The following is a 23,115-nucleotide window of genomic DNA, read 5'->3' as shown; positions in this document are numbered from 1 at the left end:
TTGATCAAGGACACATGACAAAACCAGTGGAAATGTGCATCGGCCATGGGTGGGGGGGTGCGGGGGGTGAAGGGGAAAGTAGGAGCATGAATCATGTAACCATGTTAAAAATGATTATTAATAAATGTTTAAAAAAATTAAGGAAGTTGTTGACAAGAGTTGGCCTTGGAGTTAGGAAAGCCTGAATAAATTATTGTTGATTAATCCAAAAAAAAAAAGGCAATTGAGAAGAGGTCTTTGATCTTTACAGAGTGAAATGAATTGTACTTAGAAAACAATTCACAGAATGACATTATGAAGAAAAACAACCTAGAAAGACTTTAAAACTCTAAATTAGTTCAGTGATTAACTTTGAGATTAGAGACATTTTTTTTCTCTTCTATTTTCATTCCTTTTCATAAAGGATTCCTCTCTAAATGGGGAAGAAGAAGAGATATAAAGGCAATTGAAGGTATAGTAAACTATAAAGATATCAAAAAGATTTAAATAAAATTTATTAATGAACATTGGCTAACATATGTAGAAAAACACAGATGTACACATATAACAGACACATATCACTTTAAGCCTTAAAATGTTAAATACATATTTGCTGTTATTATTAAAATTAATATGTGTCTATGTGTGTATATTTTTGATTCATTCAACTCATCTTAATAAATATTAAATAGTGAGGCACTATGCTAGGGTTATAAAGATAGATATAAAAAAGTTCCTTATGCCCTTGACCCCCACAGAAGGAGTTTATGTGTTACTAGGAACATTTAACATTTCTACTATAAAATTATTTTTACATATGTGAATAAATTCAAGAAGATTTGAATAGATTGATAGGATAAACACTAATGGAAGAAGTAAAGAAATTTAAATACATAGAAAATATTGCATTGCAGATAGATTCAACAATTAGGTAAATAATAAGTTGAATTTATATGACCAGAAAGGACTATGAATTGAAATGATATGTAAGATGGCTTTTCAAGATTCATGGGGGAAGGAGAGGAATACCATTTTATTCCATGCCTTCTAGTTCTTCAGTGTAGATGCAGCCAGATCCTGTGTATTCCTAACTGTGGTTCCCTGGTATCTGAATGACTTCTTCTGGAATATCAATTTTAGAAAGCAGTTATTCATTCAATTTGAATAGAGGATAGCATATGTGAAAGGAGGCAAATTAGAGCCAGAATGTGGTGGGCCTCAAACACAAAGTTGAAAAGTTTGTATTTTATCTTAAAAAAAAATAGGCAGCCACTGGAAATTTTATAGCAAGGGAATGACATGGTCAGACATATATTTTATGAAGATTATTTTGGTAGTTGCTGGGAGGATAAATTAAAGGGAGAAAAAGACTAGAAGCAGGGAGAAGAATTAGGAAGCTTTTACAGTAGTTTAGGTGAGAATGATGAAGACCTATATTAGGGCAGTGACTGGAGAGTACATCAAGGAAAGATAGATGTGAGATGAGAGAGGTATTATGAAGGTAGCACTGACAAGACAGGGTAGCCAATAAAATATGAGGGAGTGGAGGGGGAAGACTAAATGATGACTCAGGGATAATGAATTTGGGTGACTTGAAGGACTTAAATAGGAAAATTGGAAAGAAGAGCAGATTTAGGGGCAGAGATGATGAGTTCTGTTATAGATAAGTTAAACTTGAATTTTTGATGGGATATACATCAAAGGGAAGCTGTCTAGGAGTCAGTAGGTAATATGGGGGCTAGAATTCAGGAGAGTTATGGAATAAACATACAGACTTGGAAATTATGTATGTATAGAGATGGTAATTTAAAGGAAAATATGTAAAGAACACAAAATGAAAAGAATGTCTAGTACAGATCTTTGAGGAACACCTATACTTAGTGTTTGAAGTTGGATGATCAATGAATAAGGAAGTTAAAAAATAAACCATTAACTGTCAGATAGATAGGTAGATAGATAGATTCTTTGATATAAAGATAAATGAGAGAGGATGGAAGAGAGACACAGTGACAGAGGCTGACACACACTGAGAGATAGAAATGGTCAACAGGGGAGAGAAGAATCATAGAAGTCATGAGAGAAGAGAATATCCAGTAGGAAAGCATGGCCAATAACATCAATATCTGTAGGAAGATAGCAGACAAGACTTTTTTTTTTTTTTTTGATAACTTAGGAGAAATCAATTTCAGTGGAGTGGTAAGTCAAAAGCCTTGTGAGGTGTTGAAAAGGTGGTGAGGAAATGGATGTTAAGAGAAAAAACATCTCTTCCTACAAGCTTGGTCATGAAAGCAGAGTTATAATACCTCTTTCTGAGACACAGGTCAAAGGACTTTGTTTAAGAAACTTTGTGGTGATTCAAGTCTGGATGCAATCAGCATAATGACATCTACAAACAAGAATATCTAAAGGACTCATGATATAAAGTAAATCCTCCTTCCATTTAGACTTGATGTTGCCATCCTTCATGACAAAAGCAAATATTCAACATTTTGCTTCTTTTTTTTGCCATATGTGACATTAATACTCAAACTATCATTGAAAAAATTTACCTGTTACTATGAATAAGAAACTATCCTTGAAAGAATTATTTATATTTCTGAAAAACCTATAGATGATAGACTTTAATGGCTGAGCTAATTTATACTCTTACTCATTTGAAAATAAAAAAATATGTTTTTGTATCTATGTAAATATAAATATATACATATGTGTGTGTCCATAGCTTCTATGGTAGTTTAGCATTAGGGATAGAGAAAGCAGGAATGTGGAGGTAGGAAAAATATTCTACTCTGGGCACTATGGATATGAAAGAAATAGTGAAATAGTTCCTACCCTTAAGGAACTTGTATTCTAAAGGGTTAAGTCTGAGATCCAATTACTGCCTTGGACTTACACTAGATGAGTGTAATAGGCAAGCTCTCAGTGCCCCCAGAAAACTCTCTAAGGTAAATAACTCACAGATCAGTTTATCAGTCTGCATAAGTGGAGAGAATTTTCATGCTGGGAAACCTATGAGTGAATAACAATTTTACAGAAAACAGGAAAAATCTAGTTTCGAGAAGGTGATTAATTGACTATTTTCTTCATTATTGAATAAGATTTATTCTTTTCTTGGTTTTTGTTACCTGGTACTAGGACACTAAGTTGTCTTTAATGCCCTTTTTAATGTTTCTTTTGAGAAAGCTTCAATAAATGTAAAATACTGCATTGTAGCCAGATTCAACTATTAGGTAGTAAATCACAAGGTGAAGTTGTATGACCTGAATGGAATTTGAGTTAAATGAAAAGAACTTGGAAGAAAAACTATGTTAAATATCAGAACATTTTTTTCACTTTTTATAGACCTATTGTTCTGTGCTATGACTTAGTCATGTGCAAACTGCTTATAACCTCTACTTTATACAATTCTGTCTAAGCTAGTCTGTAGCAGTTAGAACCTAGAGAGAAAACAAACTCTGGAGCCCAATATTACAACTTTTTCCAATCCTTTTAAATCTTACCTCATTAGGGGGGCAGGGTAAGGATTGTATAATGGGCTCTGATCTGTCGATATTTTGTGTTTCTTATGCATTAAAACCTTCAGATGCTGTTCTCCTAGCGGCTCCATATACCAGGGAAGGGAGAAGAGGCAAATACTAAACAGGTGTTCTTGACTTGAAAAACAGCAATTTAAACCAACTCACAGGGGGGGAAGCTGGGAAATTTCAGATTCCTAAGTTGTCATCAGGAGACAAATCTGGGTTATGCACTTGCCTCTCATAAACAGACTTTCTCTTCTATAAATTTCTGCTGGGCCACGAGGCACCTGATTTCTCTGGAGGCAGAAGTGCTTCATAGAGCAATCATGCTGAACAGAGATAGTGTATATTTTCCCAACCTCCTTCCAAATGCACAAATATTAACTAGAGTAGACTCCGCTGAGCTGCTAATGTGCAATTCCAGCTTCCTCTAGCAGAGAGAGAAAAAAAAATCTGTGGCTTTATTTATGTGGAAGTAGTTGAATTTGGAGCTACCAAAACTTAGGTTAATTTTTTTTACACTAACCATGGTCAGTTAAGATTATCAGGTTCATTATAAGATTATATTTGTATTAGAAACACACTTATCAAATAATACTGCATTATATTACTATCTGTGTTTGTGTCATCCCTCTCCTAGACTATAAAGTCCATGAGAGCAGGAGACTTTGTCTTGTCTAAATTTGATATTTTGCTTAGAATCTAGGACAATGTTTTGCACACGGTTGGAGTTTAATAAATCTTTGTTGAATAAATGTATGAATGTTGAATATCTATCTTCCAAGTTTAACAAAAGGCTACAATTCACACCCACAAAGATAGAAATTTTGGTAAAACACAGTCCTCTGCAGGTTGTTTTTTGAATCAAGCAGCTATCTGAGCAAAGAGAAAATTAGTTACAGAGTGGCAAATTGGCCCATTATTTTCAAATGAGTGGTAGGGATGTGAGGAGAGGAGTTCTATTTTTCTCAGTACTGTTGCCTTAAATATAGAGAGCAACATGTCATGGAAACAACACTGCATTGACAAAGAGAAGTCTTTTGTTGGAATCACATTTAACCTCCCTGACCTCAATTTCCTCATCTATAATATATAATCTCTTAGGTATTTTCCAAGTCTACATTCTAAAGTTTTATAAGCTGTATATTTTCTCCCCATTAGTACTTGGGCAAGTCACTTCAATTCTTATTGCCTCAATTTCCTCATCCATTTTATGGGATGTTATACTAAATAATCTGTGTTTTTTGCAGCTCTAACTTTCAATGACCTTATGATCATCCTTGTTGTCATTCCAAAATTAAATGTTTTGTCAAAAGATTCTTTTTCCAAGTTGTTAGGATCATCTTTCTATATAGTTAACGATGCTTAGTTCCTAAGCAAATGCAACTCAATGTTGCCATGTCAACAGTAGTATCTGTAATAAATGGAGAAGGTGAGCTAGAGAAAAATATGCTTTTCAGAAAAATATATTGTGTGAATCAGAAGCCTCCTCGGCAGAGAAAAGAAAACTCAGGGGAGCTTGTTTGCTATATTCATGTTGTGGGTAATTAATTGTGTCAGATAAAACACCCACCTAGCCACAGGTAGGAGGTTGCCAGTCCCCACATTCACAAATCCCTTTTTTGATTCCTCAGCCAGAATTTGACATACCCAGTGGGAGAGGTTTGACACCTGCCAGAGAGAGGAGAAGAATTCCCATCTCAAGCAGCACAGAGAGAAGCAATGGGCTGAGTTGAAGCTATTTGAGGTAAAATCCTCAGGGTGAACTCCACACCCAGCTGTGTTAGTGTCATTGGTACAGGATCCTGCACAAGTTTGTTCATCACACCATGCCCCAATTTGCCCATCTCTGAAAGGAGTTTAATGATGATCATTGGTATATTGATTTCTTGAGAGACTGTTAAAAACCAGCAATTGGGAATAGAATGCTTCCAAAGAGAGAGCTTCCAGAAAAGCTTTCATTTGTGTGTGTGTGTGTGTGTGTGTGTGTGTGTGTGTGTGTGTGCTACACAGATAGAACCAAAGAGAATGACTCCAACATTCTTTCTGTACCTTATGAATCCTTCAGATAGCTTTACACAAGTTTTTTTTTATTGACTTGAATTTATGAACTATTATTCATCTCAACCCATCTTTTTTAAAAAAATATTTGTTTTATTTAACATTTTAAAATTTTGAGTTCCAAATTCTCTCTTTCCCTCTAGCCCTCCCTCTCCCATTGAGAAAACAAGCAATATGATAATCATTATATATGTGATATCATTCAAAGCATTTTTCTATATTAGCCATGTTGCAAAAAAGGGAGAACAATAAAGTGAAAAAACATATAAATATTTATGTATATATATATTTGGACCTAAGAGATCATTCATTCTCTCTCTAAAGATGGATAACATTCTTCATCATGAGTCCTTCATCCCAATACATCTTAAACCCATTTACACTTCACTAAAGGAGTATCTCTGGAATACTTAATTTTCCTTAATTTCCTAACAGCTGACTTCACAGACTATCAGAAAAAAGAACATGAATGAATGAAATGAAAGAAGGAAGAATGAAAAAACATTTGTTAAGCATTATTCATGACAAAGCACTAGAGATACAATTAGAAAAGCAATACAATCTTTCTTCTTAAGGAGCTGACATTCCTTTAAAAATATTAAATTAGTCAATTTACTTGTTACACTAAAATTCTCAGGTATCTTCCAACTTCCCTCTCCTGCCCACTTTAGGGAAGATATTATTTAACAAAAATGATAAATGCATAATCAGAAGTTATGTCTTCTTTCTTTTCTCAGTTCTTTCTCTGAAGGTGGATATACACAAATAATTCATTAAATAATATTTCTGTTGCTGTATATAATGTTCTTTTGCTCTGCTCATTTCATTCTTCATAATTTTATGTAGGTCTTTCCATATTTTTCCAAAATGTACCTGTTCATCATTCCTTATGTCACAGTTATATTCTGTGGCATACCAGGTATATTATCATCTTGAAAGTATTATTGATGTATGGTTATTGTAACCTAAGTGCTCAAGTATCAGACTCATGGTCATTTTGTTTCTGGATCATTGTATTTAATTGATACTCTGTAAATCCTAACCACTCTCCAAACCATATGGTCAAGAGAATTCCTGCGCAGAGACAAATGGTCCTAGCTAATACTTTATTAGATCACATTCCTTTACAGCTCACATGTTTGATTAACCTCCTCCTCTTTGATCATGTGGTTGGCTATTGAGCCAATGTTAAATCCTATATCATGTCGCATGTTCATTAGCTACCTCCCATTCCACATTCCTTGACACCCCAATAAAAATCTGGGAACGTGTGCAACTCTCTCACTCTACCACCATCAGAAGAGCAAGCACACTGAATCCCATGTTCCTGAAGCCATTGTCTCTGAGTCTTTATTCCTTTTTTGTGTACTCTCTCTTTCTCTTTTTCTATTTTCTTCACTCATCCTCCCTCAGTTTCCAATTCTCCCTCTCAGGTGTCCACCCATGAATATATTAATGTGTGGAGACAGATAGGCACATATTCCTTTACAATCAAATACCAAAACTTGTTTAGCCCTTCCTCAACTGACGGACATCCCCTCAGTTACATCCCCTCAGTTTCCAGTTCTTTGCCACCATAAAAGGAGCTGCTATAAATATTTTAGAACATATAAACACTTTTTCTTTTTCCCTGATCACATTAGGAAATAAACCTAATAGTGATATTTCTGAGTCAAAAAGTATACAGAGTTTTATAACTCTTTGGGCATAATTCCCGATTGCTCTTCAAAATGATTGTATCAATTCACAATTCTACCAGTAGTGTATTCGTGTTCCCACTTTTCCATATCCCCTCCAACACTGGTCATTTTGCTTTTTTTATCTTTTTGGATAATCTGATAGTTGTGAGATGATATCTCAGATTTTCCTTAAAATTTTATTTGCCTTCACCAAGTATGGCATGTTTAAAACCTTGCAATTGCTAACTCTCAAAAGGAGTCTTTTATAGAGTTTAGTCTTCAAAGCCTTGACTGTATATTTTCCCATTAGCATAAATGAGTATCTCAGCATTCTTAACATAATAGAATTCCTATAAACCTTCTGGGCTGTGGGCTATATTGACTTAAGGTCACTTGGTGACTACAGGTCCAGCATTAGAAGCTATTCTCAAAGGAATTTGGTATTCTTCTCTTACACATCTGAAGTAATTAATGAGTTTTTTTCAGTGCTGGACTATTCTGATACTTCCTTTGTTCGATCTAGCAGGTATGAGGATCACTCTTAGAGTTACACACCTTGTTTACTTGAACTTTGGGAGACTGTGACAGAGTGATAAACTGATTCTGAGGTCAAAAACCTCCCTAATATTTCAGTTTTCCCATATAGTTCTGCTGGATCTGAATTCAGGAAGGCTTCAGTTCAAATCCAGTCTCAGATACAGACTAGTCTTGTGACCTTGGCAAATCACATAACCTGGTTTTCCTAGTTTGTTCAGCTATAAAATAAACTAGAGAAGGAAATTGCAAACCACTCTAGAATCTCTGCCAAGAAAACTAAATGAAATCATGAAGAATCAGGCACAACTAAACAATAACAAAGTGTACCAAAGAAAGAATTGTTCCCCAAATCCTTTGCTGGTCAATAGCTATTTATTATATAAATCATATCCTAATTGCAAACACCAAGGAGCTAGAGGAAATTTAAATTATTTTTAATGAAGGAAAAAACAATTTGAACCTGATCTGGGATTTAACTGGTAATGGGGAGTTCCCAAGGAACAGTTTCCTCTACCTAGATCAGCATCTGCCCTGTAGCCTTGGTGCCCTGAAATGTTAAGCCACTTACCTGGACTTGCAAGGTGAGCATGTTTCCAAAGTAGAACTTAAACCTATGTCTTTCTGATTTTGAAGCCAGCTGTCTATCTGTGACAAATTTAGTTTTCTTTTGTTTGTTCATTTTCCAATAGGAATCTCTTATTTCTGTCTCAGAGGCTGATCTATCATAAACTTCTGTGATGAAACCAACATCCTTTTAGCCACCTAAGGTTCACAACTTGCAGGCCATACTCCACCATTTACTCTTCTCCATTCCCTAGCTCCAAATCAACTGCCATATATTGCCAATTGTACTTTGACAATATTTCTTGCATTTGATCTCTCTACATGGATCATATTGTAAATGCTCAAGTTTAAGGTCTTATCACCTCTTCCCAGGAATGTTGCAGGAGCCTCCCAATTCATCTTCCCTGTCTCAAGTCTGTCCCCTCTCTAATCTGTCCTCTATTTGGCTGCCAAAGTGTTATTCCTAAAGCACAAGAATGACCTTATCATTCCTCTGCTTAAGGAGCCGCAGAGGTTCCTTATTGTCTCTTGGAGAAAATATAAACTCTCCTGTTTTACATTTAAAGTTCTTCATAATCCAGCTCTAGTCTACCTTTCTAGACTACTTTCACATTATTCCCCTTTCGTATACTTTACATTCCAGCCAAACAAATCTACTCCCATTTGTGAAAATCCATTTGCCATCTTTATGTTTCTGGATAGAAACATTCTCCTGCTTCCCCCTCCCTATTTCTGGAATACTTTCCTGCCTTGCTCTTGACTCTTGGAATCTCTAGTTTCCTTCAAGGGTTATTTCAGGTCTCCTAAAAGGAGACTATACTGGTTGCTCCAGCTGTTTGTGCTCACTCTGAATAGATTCTTGCTACATGAATATAGAGGAATTCTTTATTTTTATTTTTTGAGAATTGAACCACTTTGAAAGTCTGGTGAAGTTTATTTACCCCTTCTCAGAATAATGTTTTAACATAATTGATGGAAATATTAAATTTCAGTTAGAAACGACTAAGAGTAAAGATGAACTTTTTCCCAGTCCAAGTTCATAGACCCCTAGTAATCAACCCATGGACATATAATCTCAAATAAAGAACTTATGGTTTAGAAAATGTGATAAATGGGAGTCTACTCCAAATCTCATATTTGTTTCTCTTTATTTCTTAAAAATATCTATAATTTTCCTATAAAATATTTCCATAATATGTATTTTCACACTTGATCAGTCACATTAATGTTACACAAATAGTATTCAAATTTTTAAAGTGTTGCCTCATTCCCTAAGGGAGAAAATGGAGAACGATTTCTCATATATTTTTAAAACTACCAGGTGTGTTATCAGACTTTATCTCTTCTCTTGAACTAGCTCTTTCCCAGTCCTACCTTGTTCACTTCAGTGCTCCAACTAATTGAACTCCTAGGTCACTATAATAAATAGCATGGATGCAGGACTATTCCCTTAATGGGAATCCTATAAGTACTAAAAATTCTAATCTTCAATTCTCAGATAAAATGAGAAACACAACTATTCTGCCCTGAGTTCCTACATCTGTAAGACAAATAGTGGTGACAATAATTGTGATAAAAATAACTCGGGATCCCTAAAGAATATATGAGAGATGTTTATGACCAGATTTGCAGAAGGGACATTATTGCCATTTTTAAGTATTTGCAAGATTGCTAGGTGTTATAAAAAAGAATTCTTTAATTTCTTTAATTTAAATGGGGGATCTGGAAGTCCTCTTACCATTGAGACATGTAGGAATTAACCAGCCCACAGTGATAGGAATTAGAAACCATAGAGACAGGAAAGAGAAACCATAGGAAGAGGAAGGAGAACCATAGAGATAGGAAGTGAAGTTAGTAAAGGGTATAAAAGGCTGATAGTTTGGGCTGGCAAATGTGAGAAAGTTGGCTGCTGCAAGTGTGTTGGGTTGGTAGTTGGAATTTAGTTGCTGGAATATAAAAGGTGTGCCTGAGCTTACTGAGAGGGCTTTTTGGCTTTTGGGTTTGGGGCTTTTGGGTTTTTTTTTTCTTTCTTGAACTTTTTGGAAGGTTTCATTGACAGACCTAATTGGGGTTGGATTAAACACTGATTGGGTTGGTTTTGATTGAGCTGGATTAGGTTGGAACTTTGTGGGGTGGTTGTTATTAGTGGTAGTTATAGACAGTTATAGGTAGATATAGGCAGTTTTAGGTAGTAATTATAGGTTCTAGGTAGTTATAGGATAACTAGTATCGACATTACGAAATTTTCATTCTCTACCTCTTTCCTATATTTCCTTCCTTTACTATATATTTTTTTACTATCTCTATTTTAGTTAAACCAAATTGTTAATTGTTAAAAGTTGTTAGTTTTCTTTTCTCTGGCTTAAAGAGATAGTATTAATTTACAACTCTACTATATTCTCATCAAAACTCAAATTATTAAATCTGTTCCCTTTTTTTGTCAAAACTCTTAATTTAACCTTTACAGTGGGAAAGTACTAAGATTCATTTTGCTTGTTTTGAGGGAGCAGAACTATAATCAGTGGTTAGAAAATAGAGGGAACTATGAGATCTACCACCAATTAAAGGAAAAAATTAATACCCTCTCATACTATAGTGAGTTCTTTGCCACTGAGAGTCTAAGAAAAAACACTAGATGATGTCTTGTGAGGGATGCTATAGAAATTATACATGTGCATAGGATTTATATCTATATTTATATATAACTCAACCCTATTTTCCAATAAATTCAATATTGGGTAATATCCATCCAATGCACTAAGGGTCTTGATCACATCCTTTTGACATTTCATGGATACCACTTATACACATAGGCTTTCCATTCTTCCTTCTTTCTACATGAGTGGTTCAGGCATATTTTTTCCCCTTCTGATTATTCATTTCCCCAATGATATCCTTTTTTATAACTTTATGTTCTAATTTCTCATTTGTCCATAATTTAACACCTTTGGTGAGCACATTTCTAGCTTGATGATAATAATCAAAAGGCCATCAAAATTGTTTGTTTTTTATCTTTAAAGGAAACTTCTGTGATTTAACATATGTGTAGAATATTAATTTTTTGGGGAAATATCAATTCAAGTGTGTTTTTCTATAATACTTTTTCTAATTACATGTAAAATATTTGTCAACATTCATTTTTTAAAAAATAATTTTTATTTTTTAGAAAAGTTATCATGGTTACATGATTCATGTTCTTACTTTCCCCTTCACACATACCCCACCTCCCCCACCCCCATAGCTGATGCTCATTTCCACTGGTTTTAACTTGTGTCATCAATCAAGACTTATTTCCAAATTGTTGATAGTTGCATTGGTATGGTAGTTTCGAGTCTACATCCCCAATCATGTCAGCCTCAACTCATGTGTTCAAGCAGTTGCTTTTCTTCTGTGTTTCCTCTCCTGTAATTCTTCCTCTGAATGTGGGTAGCATCTTTTCCATGAGTCCCTCAGAATTGTTATGGATCATTGCATTGCTGCTTGTACAGAAGTCCATTACATTCTATTTTTCCACAGTGTATTGGTCTCTGTGTACAATGTTCTGGCTCTGTTCCTTTCGCTCTGCATCAATTCCTGGAGGTCTTTCCAGTTCACATGGAATTCCTCCAGTTTATTATTCCTTTGAGCACAATAGTATTCCATCACCAGCATATACCACAATTTGTTCAGCCACTCCCCAATAGAAAGGTATACCCTTGTTTTCCAGTTTTTTGCCACCACTAAAAGCGTGGCTATAAATACTTTTGTACAAGTCTGTTTATCTATGATCTCTTTGGGTTACAAACCCAACGATGGTATGGCTGGTGTTATATTGAATCTCTGGGAGCCAGGAGTCCACACTGTTGATTGACAGGTGGATCTGTTGGATATTGGAATGTTCCCAGAGGGCCCTGAGAACAGGGGAAAGAGCAGTTGGCCCAGGGGGGTATAAAACATCCTGGCAGCCCAGGCTGAGGGTTCCTTTCCTTTCCTGAGACCTGAGATCTGTGGATCCTGGTCTTTTGGGATTGAGACTTGCTGGGCTCAACCTTGCAAGATCCTCCTGTTTTGTTCCTGATAACATCATCCTGTACCCAGACCATCATCTTCTGATTCTACTGCCCCTAGATATTAGGGAATCAATCATCTTAGTTATCTAGGTTTCCCAGGGCCTGGGAGGGATCCAGGAAGTGGGCAGGAGAAGAAGAAGAGGGTGAAAAAGGGGTGGATATCCCAAAGACTGGTTAGGCATATCATCTAGCAAAGAAGAAGCTGAAACATCAAGCAGCAGTTTGCCTACTCTGGTGTGGCTGTGGCCAGGCTGGATCAGAGGGCTAACCATCTTGACTCATTACTTGCCTACAGTTTAAGGGTTTATCATTACCAAATTTAGTTAGGGTTTTCCCAATACCTCTATTCAATCCCTATACCCCATCTTTGTTAAATACAGTCAAAGCCTTTTAAAGTACCTTCCTGAAGTGGTTATTCGTAGCTTCTTTGGGAAGGGAGATACTCAGTCAGAGACAAATCATTACCAAGCCAATAGAGCCCATTTACACTATCAATCCCAGGTGGGACCTGAAGGGATATCATCCATTGACCTGCAGGATCCTGCCTGGGCACTGTTATAAAGGAGGGAGGTGTCATATCATCCTCTCCCTCTCCATCTATAGAACATCTACATCTAGTCTATAGTTTTATAACACTGGTCAACATTCATTTTAAAAATTGTTCTAAATTATCTTCCTCCCTCCCCCCCCTTTCTTGCCATTGAAAAGACAACCAATTTCATATAGGTTATACATGTGCATTATTGCATAACATTTCCATATTAGTCATGTTGTGAAAGAAAAAGCCAAAAAAACAAACTCTAATAAAGTTTAAAAAAACCACTTTGCTTTGATCTGTATTCTAACTCCATGAGTTTTTACTTTGGAGATGGACAACATTTTTCATAATGTCATTTAGAATTGTCTCAAATTATTGTATTGTTAAAAATAACTAAGCCATTCCTACTTGTATATCTGACAATATTGTTCTTCCTCTATACACTCTTTTTCTCCCTTCACTTTGCATCAGTTAAGTCTTACCATTTTTTCTGAAAGCATCCTGCTTATTTTTTATAGCACAATAGTAATCTATCACAGTCATATACCACAGGTTATTTAGTTATTTCCCAGCATATAGATATCATCTCAATTTGTAATTCTTGCCACCACAAAAAGAGCCTACTCTAAATATTTCTGTACATATAGGTCATTTCCTTTAGTAGTATTGCTGGATGAAAGGACATACACAGTTTTGCAGCCCTGTAGGTATAGTTCAAAATCGCTTTACAGAATGGTTATATCAGTTCACAATTCTACCAAGTGTGTGCATTATTTTCCCAATTTTTCCACATACACTCTGTGTCATTTTCCTTTTCTGTCATATTTATCCAATGTGATAGGTATCATGTTACCTTGGAAATGTTTTAATTTGCATTTCTCTCTCAATAGTTATTTAGGTAACTTTGATTTATTTTTCTGTTCATATCCTTTGAGCATCTACCAATTGGGAAATGACTTCTATTCTTATAAAGTCAACTCACTTTTTTATGTAAGTGAGAATGAAGAATTTATCAGAGAAACTTGATGCTACTTTTTTTCCCCAACTATGACAACTATGTATTTCCTTTCATCCCATTTCCCCATTTATTTTTCTCTCTTTCCTTTCACTCCATCCCTCCTCTGTCTGACTGTTACTCTGATGTGATAAAACAATTCAAGTTCTTGCTTATCTCTTTTAATTAGATGTATTTTTACTTTTGTATTGTCTGATATTATTGTTACTTTTTTTAAAACTTCAGCTGAAGCATAATAGATTTTCCTGTAACTCTTTGCCTTAATTCTGTGTGTTGTCTCTCAGTTTCAAGTATGTTTCTTGTAAAGAAGATATTTTATGATTTTATTTTTATACTCTGATATCCACTTCTTTTTTAAGGGTGATTCTTCCCATTCATAAGATTACACTGTTTATTTCCCATTATCTTGTTCTTGTTTCTCCTCACCCTTTTCATCCTGACTCTTCTCAAAAGTGTTTTGCTTCTGACCACCACTTCCTCCCATCTGGCCTCCCTTCTGTTTAGCATGCCACACTTTTCTTATCCTCTTCCTTTCCTACTTCCCTTTAGGGAAAGGTAGATTTCTTTGCCCAACTAACTGTGTATGTTATTCTGTCTTTTAGGGCATTATTGTGAGAGTAAGTTTCAGTCATCTTCACCATCCCTGTAAAATATTTTTTGAGTCTCTTTTATGTAAGATAATTTACCTCATTCTACCTCACCCTTCTCACCCTTCCCTCATTTCCCAATGCATTCCTTTTTCTTACCTCTTAACTTATTATTTTTTTGCTATCATCCCATTATAGTCTACTCATATCTGTGCCCTCTTTCTATGTACTCTCCTTCTGACTTCTAACTATAGAAAAAGTTCTTAGAAATTATAAATATCCTCTCTCCATGTTAGATGAAAACTCTTTAACCTTATTGAACCCCTTGTGATTTCCCCTCCTAGTTTCCTTTTTATATTTCTCTTGAATGTTTTTTTTTTAAATTTAAAACATTTTTATTTTAAACCCTTAACTGCTGTGTATTGGCTTCTAGGTGGAAGAGTGGTAAGGGTGGGCAATGGGGGCCAAGTGATTTGCCCAGGGTCACACAGCTGGAAAGTGTCTGAGGCCTGGTTTGAACCTAGGACCTTCTGTCTCTAGGCCTGACTTTTTTTTTAAATTTATTTTTTTTAAACCCTTAACTTCTGTGTATTGGCTCCTAGGTGGAAGAGTGGTAAGGGTGGATGTTGTGGCTGAATGTCAAATTTTCTATTCTGCTCTTGTCTTTTCATCAGAATATTTGAAAGTCTTCAATTTCATTAAGTATCCATTTTTCCCTGTGAAGGATTATATTAAGTTTTGGTGGGCAAATGATTCTTGATTGTAATCCTAACTCCTTTTGCCTCCAGAATATTGTATTCTAAGCCCTCTGATCTTTTAAGGTAGAAGCTCCTAAATCTTGTGTTATTTTGATTATGGCTCAATGAGATTTGAAATTTTCATTTCTGAATGCTTAAAGTATTTTTCTCTCTGACTTGAGAACTCTGGAATTATAATATAACTGAGAATTTTCATTTTGGGATCTTTTTCAGGGTGTGATTGGTGGATTATTTTGATTTCTATTTTACCCACCCCCCATACCCCATATTCTAGGATATTAGGACAATTCTTGAAATATCATGTTTAGGCTCATTTTTTTTTTTTGATAATGACTTTCAGGTAGTCTAAAGCTTTTTAAATGATCTCTCTTTGATCTATTTTCTAGTTCAGTTTTTTTCAACTAGATATTTAAGCCCCCTCCCCCCATTTTTCATTCTTTGATTTTGTTTTATTATTTCTTGAAGTATCACAGAGTTTTTAATTTTCACTTAATTCTAATTTTTAAGAATTTTTTTCTTTGATCTTTTGTACCTCCTTTTCCATTTGATCAATTCTACTTTGAAGAAGTTCTTTTCTTCAGTGAATTTTCATATCTCTTTTTCTATTTGATTAATTCTGCCTTTTAAAAAAGTTTTTCTCTTCAACAAATCTTTATGACTTTTACTGTTTGAGCAATTCTATTTTTTTAAACCGTAAGTTTCTTCAGTATCTTTTTGTGTCTCTGTTATAAAGTTCTTGATCCTTTTCTATGATTTTTCTTACAACACTTTAATTCTTTTCCCAATTTTCTCTACTTCTTTAATTTGATTTTTAAAATCCTTTTTGACACCTTCTAGGGCCCAAGACCAATTCACATTTTTTTACCTTGAGATTTTGCTTGTAGCCTCTTTGATTTGGTTGTCTTCCAGATTTGTTTTTTGAGCTTCCTTGACTCCAAACTAATTTTCTGTGGTCAGGTTTTGTTGTTGTTATCTGCTCATTTCCGAGCCTTTTTCTTGACTTTTAGCTTCATGTTAAAGTTGGGTACTGTTCCTAAGGTGGAGGGGGCACTGTCCCAAGATTTAGGCCTTTCTTGGTGCTATTTTCTCAGCTAGCTATGAGGGTCTATATAGGTTTTTTTGTTTTTTGAAGGTGATATGAACTAAGGAGAGGTGTGATCACTATTCTCCTGGTCTGTTCTCTGATCGTTGAGTGACCACAAGCACTCTTTGTTCACTTTGCAATTGTGACCAGGTCCCAGATCCTTCGTGGCTATAAACTCTAGTGTTCTAGTACTCTTCTTCACCCTAGATCTGTAACCAGTAGTTGCTTCTATACAATGCAATAGAGTCCTTTTCCCAGTGCTAGCAAAGAGTGCCCTGTAATTTCTTTCTTTTGGGTGGTCTGACCCCCTTACTCTCTTCACCTTCAGATCTCTGGAAGCTGCTGCTAATTCAGTGGTCCCCAACAACTTCTTTTGGCTTGCCAAAGCATCGCCAGCATTGTACTTGGCCAGTGAGACAAACTTCTCCTACTGACCTTTTAAGTTGTCTTGTGAGGAAAAATTGTTTCATCCTGTCTTTTTATTGGTTTTGTCATTCCAGAATCTATTTTGAGGTGCTATTTAAAAATGTCTAGAGTGGAATTTGGAAGAACTCAGATGATTCTCTATCCTTGCTCTATCATCTTGGCTCCCAAATATGTGTTTTTTAAAAATAGACAATTAATAATAGGTTTAGGAGGATCTTTGATCCTTACATTTTCAGTTAATTGTGAGACTATAGATATGTGAATTATCTTATAATATTGCTGAGAAAAGTCTGCTTGTTCCCTTCTAATATTTTTAACAAAGATTCTCTTAATACATGACTCATAAAATGCATAGAAAGAAAAGTGAGCATATGACAATTATTGAATTTTCTTGGTTGCTTTTTGGAGGGGATAATAATTAGTTCCTAAGTTTTATCTGTGCTTTTTATGTTCTCTCTTCTTTCAGAAGCATGAAAATTGGGGTCTTGATGTGCTTCAGATTTTGTTGTCTCCAATTAGGACCCCTTCTATAAATGTTCTAATGTAAATGTTTTTCCCATTTGTGTTCAGGGCTGTTTTTTTTTTTCCTTTGTCAGCTTCACTCACCAAGATGATGAAATAAGTTTATTATTAAAATCTTTATTATTATTGCCATTATTTTATTATATAGTGCACATTATTATATTTTCATATAATAATAATATAATTACTCCCACTTTTCATCTGTTTGTTTTTTCTTTCAATATCATTCACAACTACCCTTAGACATTACTTTGTTTTTTTCACCAAGTTTTTTTTAAAATTAGATTTTTCTTTATTTAATATCCCTATTGTATAAAGTGATATATCTCACAAATTCAAAAAATTCTTCCATGTAAGATTTGGTAAGTGAGCTTATATTTTAAGACCATCTTGCCATATACTACTGTATCTTAACAGAACTACTGGAAACAGGGGAAGGGTGAAGCTTCTGCAGTTTCTACCAGCTATTGTTCTTAGTTCACCTGAAAAGCCAAATCATGCAATTTTATTCTTGAGGAAAAAAGTATTTAACTAATGGGAATCACTGGTATATTGAGTATGTACAAGAGCATCTATAGGACCATAGATGTAGATCCAAAAGGAATCTCAAAGGCCATGCGATCTGAACTCCTCATTTGACAGGCAAGAAACAGAGGCCTAGAGAGGTTATGTGACTTGGCCAAAGTCACTTAAATATCTATCAGAGACAATAGGATGGCCATTATTGTTGTTCAGTCATTTCAGTAAGGTTGATTTTTGGTTACCCCATTTGGAGTTTTCTTGGCAAAGAAAATACTTGGAATGATAAGATAGAACCTTCTTGATCCAGAAATGTGGTTCCTAAGGAAGGAATGGACATTCTGTTCACTTAATCAGGATAAAATTTTACTCATTCAAAATTGACTTCTTCCTGGCACAACTTCCAGTGTATATAGGCATCATTTCATCTTTAAGGAGATTTAATAGAGAGATCAATGATATTAGCACTTTGTTATTAATATAGTCAGAAACAGAAGACAAAACTTCTAGAATTGTTTTGGATCTTGCTGCTGTCTCAGATAAGGCTGAATATGTGAAAGGCTTTAAATTTTTTTTGTATTTGATCCTGGAAGTAATCCTGGAGCTACTAAACTTCATTGAGTAATGGAGGTGACATGGTGGACCTCTAATTTAAGAAAATCACTTTGGCAGCTGAGTCAGAATGGATTTGAGTGGGGAAAGTTTTTGAGGCAATGACATTAGTTAGAAGGTTATTTCTACAGTGGAGAGAAAAGGATGCATATGAAAAATATTGTGAATATAAAAATAAAATTTGACAAAGGATCAAATATTGATATTATAACTATCTTCAGCACAGTTAACATTAATGTATAGAGACCTAGTGATCTGGAGCATAGGAATTAAAATTTATAATGGAAAGGAAAATATATTTAATAAAATGCTAGATTTTAGTGCTTTCTTTAGAATACATTTTCCTAAGTTGTCTGACTATAAAAATCATGTAATAGGTGACAGTTTGGCAAGGTAATTAAGCATGTATTTTTTTTTTCTACCACTCTTACGGTACTGAGAAGGATAGATGTTCAAATTGATGCACTTTCTACCTATTTTCTTTTGCTGGAAACCTGTGTGCAACTTTTATTATTTGTAAGGAAATGAACCTCATCTGGATTTATGACAAGCCTTCCTCACCCCATAATAGAACAAAGTGTAATTTTTACCTCCTCTGCATAAAATGTGCATGCATCTACTATATGAATTTGAATTACTTTTCCATTGTTTCTGAGGTGACAATTTCTTAAAGAAGAACTCTGCATTAGAGAATTTCAACTAGACTTCTGGGCGATATAGCAAGATGAAAGAACCATGAGAGATGTTTGATTTTGGTGTCTTTAGTCCACATTCCTTTGAAGGTATAGGAAGTTTCCTTTGAACTTTATGTAATCAGTACAACACCTTGATGATCTTACCTGCCTTTCTTTCTGTTAACCAAATTAATTACCATGAGACTAATGAAGCTTTTTTTTTTTACTTTGATTAAAAACCCATCTAAGAATTTTGCTTAAGTATGGGGGAAAGTTGTCTCACCTTCTTTTATCATAAAATGATTATAGACTTACAGAATGGCAGAGCTTGATGGAACTGCAGCTATTTCAGTTTCAAAAGGAAACTAAAACCCACAGAGGAGGAATGACCTGTCTGAAGCCACATGACTGAATCAGGTGGAATCAGGACCAGAACTAGATCATGAATTTCCTGGTCTTTTACTTCATCCTAAGTCATATCTGTATCTGTTCTCCCCACTTCTCCCACCACCATCTTATCTCTGTCTGTAACTTTTTTTTCTGTCTGTCTGTCTCTTTCTCTCTCTCTATGTATTTACATATATATGTTTCTGTCTGTCTCTGTCTCTGTTTAAACTATCTTGACTTTATCCTATTTAAAAAATTCTTTATGTGTCTCTTCTACCTTACTTTTCCCAGATATTTCTGGCTTTAGACAAAAGACATTTCCTTAGAAAGTACATAAATCTAAATTTTAGCATTGAATTATGCTTTAAATAAGCAAGAAGGGCTCTCTAGTTGAAGGAATTATTTTGTAAAGTGAATCCATCACCTCCTAGATTTGAGTTTTAAACTATTGTGATCAGCTACTCTTCTTCATATACATGTAGATGTGATTCTGGGTTCTCAAAGGCTATGTTTGTGGAATATACATTATGGCAAATCCTGACAAGTTGAAAAAAGCTTGATAATTGACTCAGTGATAGAAGATATGCCATTCTAGCAAAGATCATAATAATTGAGAAGAAGCCTGTCTCTGTTCTATGAAGCTACTTTTCAAAAACATCCCACTGGACTTTAATCATTAACTCAGGTTATCACTTCCTTTGTAACACCACCGTTAGGGCACAAAAAGTCATTCAGAGGAAGCAGGTCTAGGTATCTCTTTTAAGAATCTTCTTATTTTTTCCTCTTTGAACTCTTTCTTCATCATTAGTTGTCTAGTTCTATTGTTCAGAAAAGCCTGAGTATGTCCAATTGAGAGAGCAATGCTTGGTAAGGAAAGGGTTAACCCAGTATGGTACCTCACTGCAGTGAATGTAATAGTCTGGGTTTTATACCATTATGTCCCTATAAAGCATGCTGTACATCTACTAACAAGACTGCCATTCATTTTTTCAATAAATCCTGCACAGGGGTATTAGGGTCTGTGAACTGACAATTGATTTACTGCCTGGAAAATTATTCTTTATTGATTTATATTACATGAAGGCGACTGCAAATCTATAGTGGCTCTAATCAGAGAGAAAATGCTAAAGTTAGTGTCATTCTTATTTAGTCAAGCAATTCCAAGTGGGAGAATTGGTTTAGTACCTCTAGGTGACATCTACATATTATTCAATTATGAATTTCAGTAATCCGTGAATTATAATACATAAAAGCTAGTGAGATCAGGATAATTAATTTTTTTTGGTAATAAGAAGTGTCTTTTGTGCAAGCAAGTGTTTTAAATGTCAAACTAGTATTCTCCTTTCTATGTGGGACTCTACAACCAAACCTGATTTTAATGAAGATTCTGATTATTTTATCCCATCCAATTTATTATCTGCATATTAAAAATGGAAAATAATTTTGAAGTTATAACTTTTAAAGTAAAAGCCACTGTTACCTAGGTGAGAAACAGGTTGGAAAAATTTTTAATTAGGAAGTTTATTATTATTAACAACTATTTTCACAAAATTTGATAGATTAGCAAAAAAATTTAAGATATCCCTTACATTTAATTTCTGGAAAGATTATAGTCAAATAAGCAGAGGGTATCTATCATTCAAATTCTTAAAAATCCCAAGGAAGGCAATCTACAATCTTCTTTATTTTTTCATTTTTATAGTATGTTTTACCCAGAGACAAATAGATACAATTTTTAATAATGATTTTCTGACATTTTGCAATCCATATTCTTTCTCTCTCCTTCCCACTCCTTGAGGCAGCAGGTAGTATGATATGGGTTATGCATGTGTTATCATACAACACATATTTCCATGTTTGTCATAGTGTGGAAGAAGACACATATCACTTATATAACAAAATGAACACTCATTAAGGAAGTAAAGCAAAAAAATAGTTTCCTTCAATTTGCATTCAGATTCCATCAGTTCTTTCTATGGTGATAGATAGTCTTTTTTTTTAATTTTTATTTTTATTAAGAGTCCCTTGGTATTGTCTTAGATCCTAGCATTTCTGATAAAAGGCACATCATACATTCTTGCAGTTACCGTGCACAGTGCTCTGCTTCTGCTCACATTACTATGCATCTCTTCATATAAATGTTTCTGTTTTTTTTTGTGACTATTCATTTGTCAATTCTTATGGCACAATAGTATTCCATTACAACCATATACCACAACTTGTTTATCCATTGCCCAGTTAATGGGTATTCCCTCAGTTTTCAGTTCTTTGCCACCACCAAAAGAGCTGCTATATTTTTGTTCAAAAAGGTCTTTTCACCCTATCTTTGACCTTTTTGGAATATAGGCCTAGTAGTGGTATTGCTGGATCAAAAGATATGTGTAGTTTTATGACCCTTTGGGCATGGTTCCAAATTATTCTCCAGAAATCAGTTCACAGCTCCATCAACAGTGTCCCAATTTTCCCACATCCCCTCCCACATTTTCCATTTTTCTCATATTAGCTGGTCTGATAGGTGTTATGTGGTATCTCAGAGTTGTTTTAACTTGAATTTATTTAATTAATAGTGATTTAGAAATATTTTTCATAAGATAACACAGTTTTAATTGCTTCATCTTCATCTGAGAACTACCTATTCATATCATTTGACAATTTATCAACTAGGAGATGACTTGTATTTTATATAACTCATTTCTCTATGTGAGAAATGAGGCCCTCATTAGATGCATTTGCTATAAAATTTTTGTTAAATTTTTTGTTATTGTTTTTGTTTCCCTTCTAATTCTAGGTGTATTAATTTTGTTCAACCTTCTTTAAACAAAGTCTAACTGAAATCCTTCCTTGAATTTAAGGCAAATTCAATTCAAGTAAATTCTTTATTATTTACCAACAGGATATATAGTGATATGCTAGATCTCATTGCACATTCCCATGGGGGATATACTTTTTAAGATGCCATATACACTGCTCTTAAGCTGTGTTAACAAGTACAAAAGGTTTACAATTTTGTGATTGTTGTTTTTCCAAAATGATTTGTTTGTCTAACTACATAGTAACATAGGAACTATGATTAAGTCAGCAGTTTAAAGTCTTAACATTCTAAATAGAAGCAGTATGGCTGTTGACATTTAGGTCTTTGCCTCTGCATGCTACTTGTCTATCTTTGTGTGATCTTATACATAGTCTCTGTGACTGCTTTGATGTGTCTTCCATTTTTCAGTCATCTTTCAGTTCTCTCTCTCTCTCTCTGTGTGTGTGTGTGTGTGTGTGTGTGTGTGAGAGAGAGAGAGAGAGAGAGAGAGATACAGAGACAGAGACAGAGAGAGAAAGAGAGAGACAGAGAGAGAGACAGAGAGAGAAGAAAGGTGAAGAAATGATAATCTACAGAGTTCCAAATGCCACTTGCTCTGAAATTCCAGAAATGCAACCCTTTGCAGAATTGCTCATTCCCCTTTGGTGTCTGTCTTGCACTCAATTCTCACCTGTTGTTCTAAGAAGCTAAAGCTTATGTAGCAGTCACATTCTAGTAAACCAGATCAGCAGATGGGCTAAATCCAATTGAAGGTACCTGATGGGTTATCAATCCATAGAGGAGTTAAAGGAATG

This window comes from Gracilinanus agilis, chromosome 2, assembly GCF_016433145.1.
Source record: "Gracilinanus agilis isolate LMUSP501 chromosome 2, AgileGrace, whole genome shotgun sequence".
NCBI lineage: Eukaryota > Metazoa > Chordata > Mammalia > Didelphimorphia > Didelphidae > Gracilinanus > Gracilinanus agilis.
Note: the sequence above shows the minus strand (reverse complement) of the source record.